Source organism: Pinus tabuliformis, chromosome 8, assembly GCF_031772625.1.
Source record: "Pinus tabuliformis cultivar Carrire ecotype Pingquan chromosome 8, CPIR1, whole genome shotgun sequence".
Classification (NCBI taxonomy): Eukaryota; Viridiplantae; Streptophyta; class Pinopsida; order Pinales; family Pinaceae; genus Pinus; species Pinus tabuliformis.
The window spans coordinates 2,013,458,607-2,013,469,058 of record NC_142294.1 but is presented as its reverse complement, the minus strand read 5'-3'; the positions used below and the strand labels follow the sequence as shown (position 1 = coordinate 2,013,469,058).

Below are 10,452 nucleotides of genomic sequence, written 5' to 3'. Positions count from 1 at the left end.
AACACTGGTCCAATTTTCTCTTTGATTCTAAAAGGTCCTATAAATCAAGGTGGTAACTTGATACCTTTCTCAAACTGAATAGTGTTAGGAATAAAAATAATACTTGGTCCCCCACTTTAAAACTTCGATCGGTACTATGTGCATCAACATAACTCTTTTTCCTATCTTGTGCTTCCTGTAAACTTTGTTGAATCTATCTTACCTATTCCTCCATTTGAAGCAATCCTATCGTCACTATTACTGTGTCTTCCATCCTTTCGTCGACTCAATGGTGTCCTGCATCCTAATTGAATTGTGGTAATTGTTGTTATAGGAAACTCTACCAATGGTAAGTACCTTTCCCACTGAGTCTAATTATCCATGACATACATTATAGGCATATATTCTATAACCCGATTTACTGTTTCAGTCTTTCGATCTATTTATAGATGATATGTAGTGCTAAGGTTTAACTAAGTCCCCAACATTAATTGCAAACTTGTCCAAAATGTATATGTAAGGTGAGAGTCCCTATCAAAATGATTCTTGTGGGTAACCCATGTAGCTAGATAAATTCACCTATAAATACTCAAGCCAAAATGGGAGCAGTCTCTTAGACAAGGTAGTTAGCCACCTAAAGATACCAAATACATGGCCAAAATAGAATATGTTAAGGTTTTTTCTCCAAGAAGAGAGCAACTCATCCTTCGAGAGTAATCCATAAAAAAAATATTTGCAGTCAATGGTCATGACCACCTTTACAAGTGGAGTGACTTCAAAGAATATGCCAAGGAAATTAGAGTCTTGTAGATAAACAACGTAACTCCTCCAAATGGAAATAGTATAAAGATGTTAGGGAATTATCTTCTAGGATCAACGAAATTGGCCATAAATAGTAATACCATAGAAACATGTGCCACAATTGTCCATAAAGGTTTTATAACCTCCTCAAAGAAGTGGGGTGTCCTCATTCAATGTGCTAAAGTGGTTAAATGGACATTTACCAACACCTCTCTTCCAAGGGATATGATAAATAGTTCACCCTAAGAGATTGTGTAATGAGGCTAGGAAACTCTCCAATATAGTAATACACAAGCTTCCCAAACCAAGAGAAACTATATGATACAATGTGAAAATAACATACCATGTGACCAAAACCATGGGTGTCAATGTAAAACACTGCCCAAGCAAGGTCTGAACGCCTCCAAATGCATGAGAAGATGCCAATTAAGGGGAGTGATTTCCTCTATCAAGAAAATAACTACTCACAACATGCCACATCATAGCCAAACTATAAATATCCATTGGCATTCTTCTAATAAACCACAACCACTTTTCCATGTCATTAAGACATCCACCAAAAGGAACATCAATTATGCAACAAAGGGTGGGTGTACTACTTCAAGGTTCATCAATCAAAATCATGAAACGATAATCCAAGTGAAACCCTATGAACACATGAAAACATACTCAACAACTAATTTACTATGTCAAGGAGCAATAATAAACCAATAATAAAAATAAGGAAACTCTTAGTTGATGGACATGTCTCATCATAAATGTGCTAAGGGTAAATCAAATGTTTGAGCAATGTTATGAAAGGCCCTCAATCACATTTCAAACACCATATGTGCTAGATGAAAGACTTCAAACAAGAAATGATGATGCCAACCACGGACATAATGTGCATTATCTAACATGGGATATCCATAGTAATTCATATTAACAAACCCCCATGGTTATGTGATTTCAAGGGCAATGACCCTAGGTAAGTGCGCATAAGAACAACTTTCCTTAAGACACCTCAACACTCACCAGAGGTGATCAACAATGTTATGAGGGAAGTGTCAAGGAGAATGTAAGCACAAACCATGACTTCCCTCAATAAAAGCATTAACCTCCATCAAATAATCCTACAATTGCAAGCTTAGTATAAAGAAGATGTTAATTGATAGTCACTTATATAAGTGCATTTGGTAACAAGATGTGCAAAAAAAAAATCAATACTCCATGTGCAACATGCTTGGTTAGGGTTAAAAAACACCATTTAGCACTCAACCTTGATTTTAAAGGGAATAACTCTTTGTTCAATATTGTGAAAAAATTGATACGGATTAGACTAATAAAGAAACTAATGTAATAACATGATGCCAAAAGGCTAGGGAGATGAATTCCATTCACAAAGCTTTATATCTTTTTATATATAAATCCTTCATCAAGTGTGACTTGTCATTAATATCAAATGCATGATTTTAATACATAAAAATCCCTAAATTCTATAAGGCTTTTCAATATAGTTACCAATCTGCATCATATTTCACAATTCATAAAACTTCAAAATTCCATCCAAAAAAGATGTGGCTTAAAATCCTCATAAATTCATTTATCAAAGATTCATGACAAGATTATACCTTTTACTATATATATATATATATAGTATTAATGGTCTTTCTCCACTTAACGAATTCTATATGAAATAAATGTATTGAAAATAGATGTATTGAATATACAAAATGGGAAGGTGTTTAGTTTTAGATAATTAATTATTCTCCCACATCAATGAAACCTATCCAATAAGTCAAATGTAATTTAAATAAAATGAACGTTCATAAAAATATACTTCGCATTTTGCATTTTCAAACCACATTGATTATTTCTTTCTGGAAATGTGTATACAATTGCATTTTTCGTATATGTTGTGATTGTTTTTGCACAATAGAAATGCCCCCCTTCTGTGAGGCAGAGAGATATCAACATTATTATATCTAACAAGTTAATGTTCTCAAAACGTGGCTTTGGCTTTTGCCTCTGCTAGTTTAATTGATAGTTTCCAATGTTGTTAGTAGTTTGTTTACCTTGTTGCCAACAAATGATTAGCTTGACTCCGCTTGGGTGAGGCACACTAATTTACACCTATGGATTTACAAGGGAAATGCCATGTACGGGACATGTATAATGGATAGAAAGTTGGTTATGGATATTTTCATGTAAAACATTAAACACTTCTCTCTCATGATTCTACGATTAGGGAGTTTCGAGGAGTTAAGAAGTTAATGAGAGTTTCAGTGGCTGTCTCTCACTGGTATCGTGCATAGGGGTTTTTAGGACTGGATGCTAATGTTAATTTTGGAGGGGAGTCCAGGCATAAGTCTTGGTTAGCTTCAATACTAACAGTTTCCCATAATGGTGCAATGGCACTCCGACAGAAGGTGTAGTATTAAAATGTTGTAGCCTAAGTTGTGTTTCAGATATACAAGTGTAGCTGGAATATTTAATCAAGAAGTTTGACAAGAGTGTGATTGTATTTGTTTAGGATCTTGAACCTTCAATGAATTTAAAAAGGAATGTATAATTTCCTAAAAGTTGAATTGTGGCATTTCTACAACTTCAAACCAAAAATGTAGCCTTACAACTGAGCAATAGAAGCTGAATTGGAAGTAAGTTCCAAGCTTAAGCAACATCTCTCTTGAAGGATATTTGTTTTTGTCTTGGTTGAATCGATTTCCAAGGTTCTGAAGGATCACTATTGCACTAGTTAAATCCTTGTAAAACTTGTAATGTTAATTTAGTTTTCCAACAACTTTTGAATATTATTTGGCCTTGTCTCTATTGAGTCGACTTTCGAGGATCTGAGGGATCACTATTAGACAAATTTTAGCTCCACAAAACCTGCATGCCCCAAAATGGGAGAAGGAGAGCATCAAAGAGATTCAAAGAATGAGCACATAAGACAAGGCAAGAAGAGCTCCTGCTGTCGTCAGTGCTATAGGAAGGAGGAATGTAGAGTCGCAACTGGAATAAGAGCTTGTTGTCAAACCATTGAGCATGTCCCTAGTCACTAATGGCGATTTCAACTTAAATTGCTTCTCTAAGGTTTGACTGATCATGTTTACTTGTTGTTAATTGTTTTGTTCATGGTCACCATCCAAGCTAGAGGTTTCCTAACTCCTCTCTACATAGAGTCTGCCACCAAGGAATTTGAATTCTCTCTAGTTGAATTTAAGTTAGATATTTTGTTTTTTATAAACTGGAACACAACCATGAAACTGGCTGTTCAAAGGTGGAATTCCGTATCCTCAAATGTCAATTTTCTTTGTCCAATAGAAATGAGAGTGTTGAGTTTGTGTCAAAATCAACAGGGTTCAATCTTGGGCTCGACTTAGACATAAAGGCCATGAGCAGTTGTGATATCCATGAAAATATCAGAGAAAACATGGCGATGTTCATGTACACATTGAGAACAAGAAGAAGAATGAGGAGGGTTCCCTTGACTCAACGCAACCCTGCAACGTCCATGCTAGAAGCATATACCTTCCCAATAGGAGAGCATAATAAATGAAGAGAAGCTAGTTGAACGAATGCTTTTTGTCTCCCACTAAGGATTTTAAAATGTTCACATAGATGTGGCTATACACCAGTAAAAGAGGCATGCACTTGATGACAAAGTTGTCAAATGTATCATGATTGGTTACAACTTAGGATTTGAAGAGAAATAATGCCTTATAAGAAGATCAAACTTGAATTGATTGTCAATGGGGATGGAAATTTGACAGGTGAATGAGTCAATGGAAGTTGTAGATTACCCAAAAGTGGTTGAACATTCTCCAATTTGAAGGTCAAGTAAAGCACGTAAGCCTATCTAAAAGCAAAAAATTCTTATGTTATGAGATGATTCCAAGAAATGGAGACTCTAAAATACCATCAAACATGAACAATGGCAAGTTAATTCTAAGAAATTGAGGATCTAAAATGCCATCAAGGATGAGCAGTTAATCAGGTAAATAAGTCCATAGGAGTGGAAAACATCAAATTGAGACAAATAAAATTGAATGATGGTCCAGGTTTAGTAAATGAGCCTTGAAAGATCAAATATTAAGCAACAAGAAGCCATGTATCCTACAAAGAAAAAAAATCAACAGGATCAACAAAATAGTATATCAACCAATAGTGATCGATCACATTCAATTTGAAGTTCTACTTGAATGTATAAGCCTCTACCTAGAAAGCCTTGAAATATTATGGGCAAGCATTCCATATATCCCAAGCCTTAGTCACGGATGTAAGCCCTTAAAAGTCATCATGCAGTTCAATGATGTATAAGTTATAACTAACTGATGAAAAATGGTATGTGGCCCTTAACCAAAATTCCATATGGTAGGAAAATTGTTAGATGTAAACACTATTCAATTTCAAATTCAAAATAGATGATACCATTGACATTTGAAAGATACTAAGCTTGTTCAGTAGCAAAAGAGTTACACCCAAGATAAACAGATTAACTACATTGACAATAGTAGCATTCACTACAAAGACACCATTCATTTTTGATGGCAATAGTAGCATTTAAATAATAGGTTGCACTTGGGTCTAGACTTTAGCCTAAGTGATTGAGAGACTACCCTTGGAATGAGATGAAGTGCCTAACAGGTTTCTCCAGGATGTACATTTCACCAAAGGATAAGAACATATGTGGGCTGGAAGGAATCATCAAAAACATGTTAGGATTCACACTTGACGACAATATTTGTCCAAGCAAAGCCTAATTGTAGCAAGCATGTCAGAAAAAAAATTCACTCGATTGAAAATATTGCCCTCTATGTTAATGATACTATTTTACAAGATCGCATGGCATGACTCAAAGTGTATAAGCCAAAATTAAGTTCTGATTTTGAGATAAAAGATCATTTATAGATCTACTTCAAGTTATCATTGAATCATAGTACATCACTGCATATCAAACAAGAAAAGAATTGATGTGGCTAACACGATCGAACAAAGAGATCAATATTTAGAAGGTGGGATAAAATTGCAATTGTGAAATTAGCAAGATAAAATTGCAATTGTGAAATTAGCAATATGACAGATGACACTCCCACTAAGGAACTAAAAACAAATAAGTTTAAAATTCATGCAAAAGTTGTATCTATTGCAAGAAGTTAATGTTGTGACATAACAACAAATGTTTCACATAGTGGGATACTTTTTAGTTTTTGTTAGTCTTAACATATTCTGCATATCCAAGCAAGTGAAACTTTCCCAACTGGTGTATGTAGGCATTGAATAATCTTCTAGAAATTTGAATGATAAGAATTTTATGGCCTTTAGGAAGCTAGAGACTTCATTGTCAATGTATTTACTTATATAGCAAGTTTGGGGAAAAATGTGACATAACAGAAGCAGACAGAAAGCTATAAATGTGCATGTTTAGTGACAAGGCAAACAACAATATCTTCGACTGATTTCTTTTTCAAAATTTACTAGGATAAATTCATTAAAGTCACTACTCTCGAATAGTTGAAAAAATAGAGTTTGCAAAAATGGTACATATTAAAATATTGTTGGATAAAAGCATATCTTAACTGTCCATTTTGTATGAGAACTAAACATATCATTAGGTGATTAGGCTATTATTAACAAGGGAGGTAAAAATAAAATTTTCTTGTCCACAAGGCAATCACCAGTGGAAGCAAAGTTGAGTGGGAAGTAGATGATTATATTTCTAATAATAGAAGGTTAAAATTTAACTTGAAACCACAGATAGCCACATATAAAGCCCTGGAAATTTCAGTTTTAAAAACTTATTGATTTGAAAAGGAAGAAAAACGTATCTAACTCTAGTATCTAAACGGTCCTTCAAAATCCAAACTCACTCTTACCTTCCACTTAATCACTGATTAGAAAATATGGCTCTAACTCTTGATAGAAACGGTTCTTCAAAATCCAAATTCACTCTTGCCTTCCACTTAATCACTGATTAGAAAATATGGCTCTTCTAAATATTGGCGAGGGCAACAAAGATGATGCCTTTTACAGGTATAAGATGCCTAAGATGATTACAAAAATTGAGGGATGAGGTAATGGCATAAAGACAAATCTTGTCAATATGGTAGATGTGGCTAAAGCTCTTGCCAGACCCCCTTCATATACAACAAAGTATTTCGGCTGTGAACTGGGTGCGCAATCAAAGTTCGATGAAAAATCTGGGACTGCTCTTGTCAATGGTGCTCATGATAGTGCTAAACTTGTAGCTTTGTTGGAGATTTTTATCAAGAAGTATGTGCAGTGCTATGGATGTGGCAATCCTGAGACAGAGATCCTTATTTCAAAAACACAAATGATTTCACTGAAGTGTGCTACATGTGGATATGTTTCAGATGTTGATATGAGGGACAAGCTTACTACGTTTATTTTGAAGAATCCGCCAGAGCAGAAGAAGGGAGGCAAAGATAAGAAGGCCATGAGAAGAGCAGAAAAGGAACATTTGAAAGTAGGAGAGGCTATTGATGAAGAAGCTAAAAAATCCAAGAAAGAATCCAAGAAAAATGGCCATGAGGTTGCATCCAAGGTTGCTAAGAAGAAAACTAGTTATGACGAAGACCCTTCTCCTCTCGGAAGCCATGCTGATGAAAATGAGGAGTCGGACGAGAATGATGATGTGCAATGGGCTACTGATACTTCTATTGAAGCTGCACAACAACGTATCAGAGAGCAGTTGATAGCTGCTACAAGTGAAATGGTCATGTTGGACAGCCAGGAAGAACAAAAGTCTAAGTCACCAAAGAAGCCTTCAGGCAAGAATGAAAAGGTTGAGCTTGATAAGAAATCTCAAGCTGAAAATGGTGATGGGGTGTCTGAGAAGCCCGTCAAGAATGAAAAGGGTGAACTTGATAACAAAACTCAAGCTGAAAATGGTGATGAGGTATTTGAGAAGCCCATTCAACAGGATATTGAGGAGGAGACTGTTCTGACCAAATTGAACACATTGAGCATTCATGATGAGCTTCTCCTTGCTTTCAAGGAGCGCTTGAAGACTGGAGATTCTCTGAAACAATTACAATCCTACATACAATCTTCAAATGGTTCTCCACAGGAAATCATGAATGCCTATTTTGAAGCTCTTTTCGAGGGCGTTGGAAGAGGATTTTCAAAAGAGGCAATGGAGAAAAAAATCATTAAATTAGTCTTAAATGAAATCAGTTCCACATAATTTTTATAAAAAAAATTAGTAGAGATTTGTGTCTAGTGGGTCTTGGGTCCATATTTTGAACCCGCTCTGATACCACGTGTAAGTTTCCATCCTAGGGTGCTCTAACAAAACTAAATTTCTCTAATTTTAAATACAATAAAACTGTAAATACCTTATTTGTAACTAAACTTTTAATTGATGTTAATTTACCATTAAAACTTATTTCCCGCAATTAAATAAGTAAACATTTCATTGCAATCACTTACATGAGTAATCTATAAATATAGGAATACCTATTCCAATAGCCTAGTTGACATGCCCCTGAGCTTTGATCCTGTTGGGATGCTCCTCTTGACTACCCAAATGGATTTGCCTCCCAGCCAACTAGGAAGTATTTCCTAGCCCATGAAACCTCCATAGGTTCCCTAGCCCTTCGAGCCCAAGTCCAACCAGATGTAGTGTGTCCAAGTTAAACAAATACTCTCCTTCTCTCCCTTCTCTTTTCTTCACCTTCCTCTCAAAAACCAATCCTCCAAAATCAAACCAATATCAAGGATCCCCCCTCTCCTCCCATCATTCTTCCCCTTTTATGCCACTTTCTCCCATCCACCTCAACCACCTATCATTAATGTCATAACTATCCCTTCATCCTTACATTTGACTTTTCTTATCATATATTCTCCAAAGTAAATTTTAGAGAACATTTTGGGTATGAGATATGAATATATAATTTTGTAATTAATTGGAGAGGAACATATCTTCTCCCAAGTAAATTTGAGAGGACATTTTGGGGATGAGATATGAATATATAATTTGGTAATTAATTGGAGAGGACCATATATTCTCCCAAGTAAATTTGAGAGGACACTTTAGGGATGAGATATGAAGATATAATTTGGTAATTAATTAGAGAGGACCATATCTTCCCCCAAGTAAATTTGAGAGGAAATTTTGGGATGAGATAGGAATATATAATTTGGTAATTAATTAGAGAGGACCATATATTCTCCCAAGTAAATTTGAGGGGACCTTTTTGGGATGAGATATGAATATATAAATTGGAATAAATCGAAGGAGACCGTATCCTATCAAAATTTAAATTTCAAGAGGTAGGTTGGGAATAGTAATAAAATTTATATCAGTATTAAATTCACAGTTTCACCTATGTAGGTATGTACCAATATTTCTTGATAATTATAAGTCAATAATTTCAGGTAATTTAAACACTAGTAAAATTTCCATGATAATATTAAGTAGGGTATTACACTGAACTTCTAGGAGAATTGAAGAACTTGTGTGCTAAAATACCCCTTCTCGCGACCATCAAATATGTCCCCATATATAACAAGCTTATCAAGGAAGATTTTTTCAAGAGTCTTGGGAGAAAAAAAATAGATGCCCTAAATATTAATGTTGTTTGGTAGTTGTCTAATCTAATGCTTGGGAGGGTGATCTTCCCAAAGTACATAGATCCTGGTAGCCCAATAGTGGATGTGCAAATTAATAGCAATGTGGTAAATAATACCTTGATTGACCTTGGGGTTGCAATAAATTTTATGACCAAAGAAACTATGCTAGAGCTCAACTACTAAGGAACCTTGAGGAAGACCACCACAATACTACAACTTGTAGACAAGTCCACAGTATCCCTAAAAGGAGGTAATTAGGATGTGATTGTGTATATTGAGTTCATGGAGTATCCCACTGATTTCCTTGTCCTCCAACCCAATACCAAGATTAATGATTACCCTCTAATCTTAGGGATACCTTGGTTGGCTACTAATGATGCTTACATTAGTTGTAGGCCTGGTAACATGACCATCAAGAATGGAAATATCTCAAAGAAGCTTGTATTATATCCCACTACTCAACCTTCTGCTGAGCTTGAATTACCCTTGTGGATAGAATATGAGGAAGAAGAAAACATTTATCGGTCATTACTATACCCAGTTTCATTGGATTGTTGGAGGGGATTTAGAATTGGAAGGAAGAATAAGTTTAAAAAATTTCTGTTGGCTTTCCTTAGGAGGTCCTCTAAAGGTGGAAAACAATGAATCATCAGTAAAGGTATTCATATTTTCAACCATTGGAAAATTGAAAGCTCGATGGATTGATCATGGAGTAATTTCATAGATATTCTACCGTAATGAAGACATGACAAAATTTCACTGGGGAACAGGGGAGGCTATCAACTAACTAACAAATTCAGGAAACTGATAAGTTTGTGGGAAAATTTCATAACAGAGGTTGGGTTAAAAAACTTGAAAAGGGTCATCTGAATTGCGTGCACAGTAAAAAAGGTCTTGTCAGACTTCCATTTGTTCACGAGGACACATTATATCAAATATATCAGCTTTCCCTATCCATTAAGGGTATATGAAATGATGGCAGAGAGAGTTTAAGATTCTTAGTCATTTTGGGTGTTTCTTCCATGTTTACGATTCAAAGAGATAACAAGAAATAATATAGTGGTTATGAATTCCCTGGTGATTAGAGGGAATTTTGAA

The 10,452-nt window shown here is 35.2% G+C and overlaps 1 pseudogene; it reads left to right on the top strand.

Annotated features, from left to right (window-relative positions):
- Positions 1 to 6,673: 6,673 nt before the first annotated feature.
- On the top strand, positions 6,674 to 7,966 carry LOC149244496 (eukaryotic translation initiation factor 5-like; annotated as a pseudogene).
- Positions 7,967 to 10,452: the final 2,486 nt, after the last annotated feature.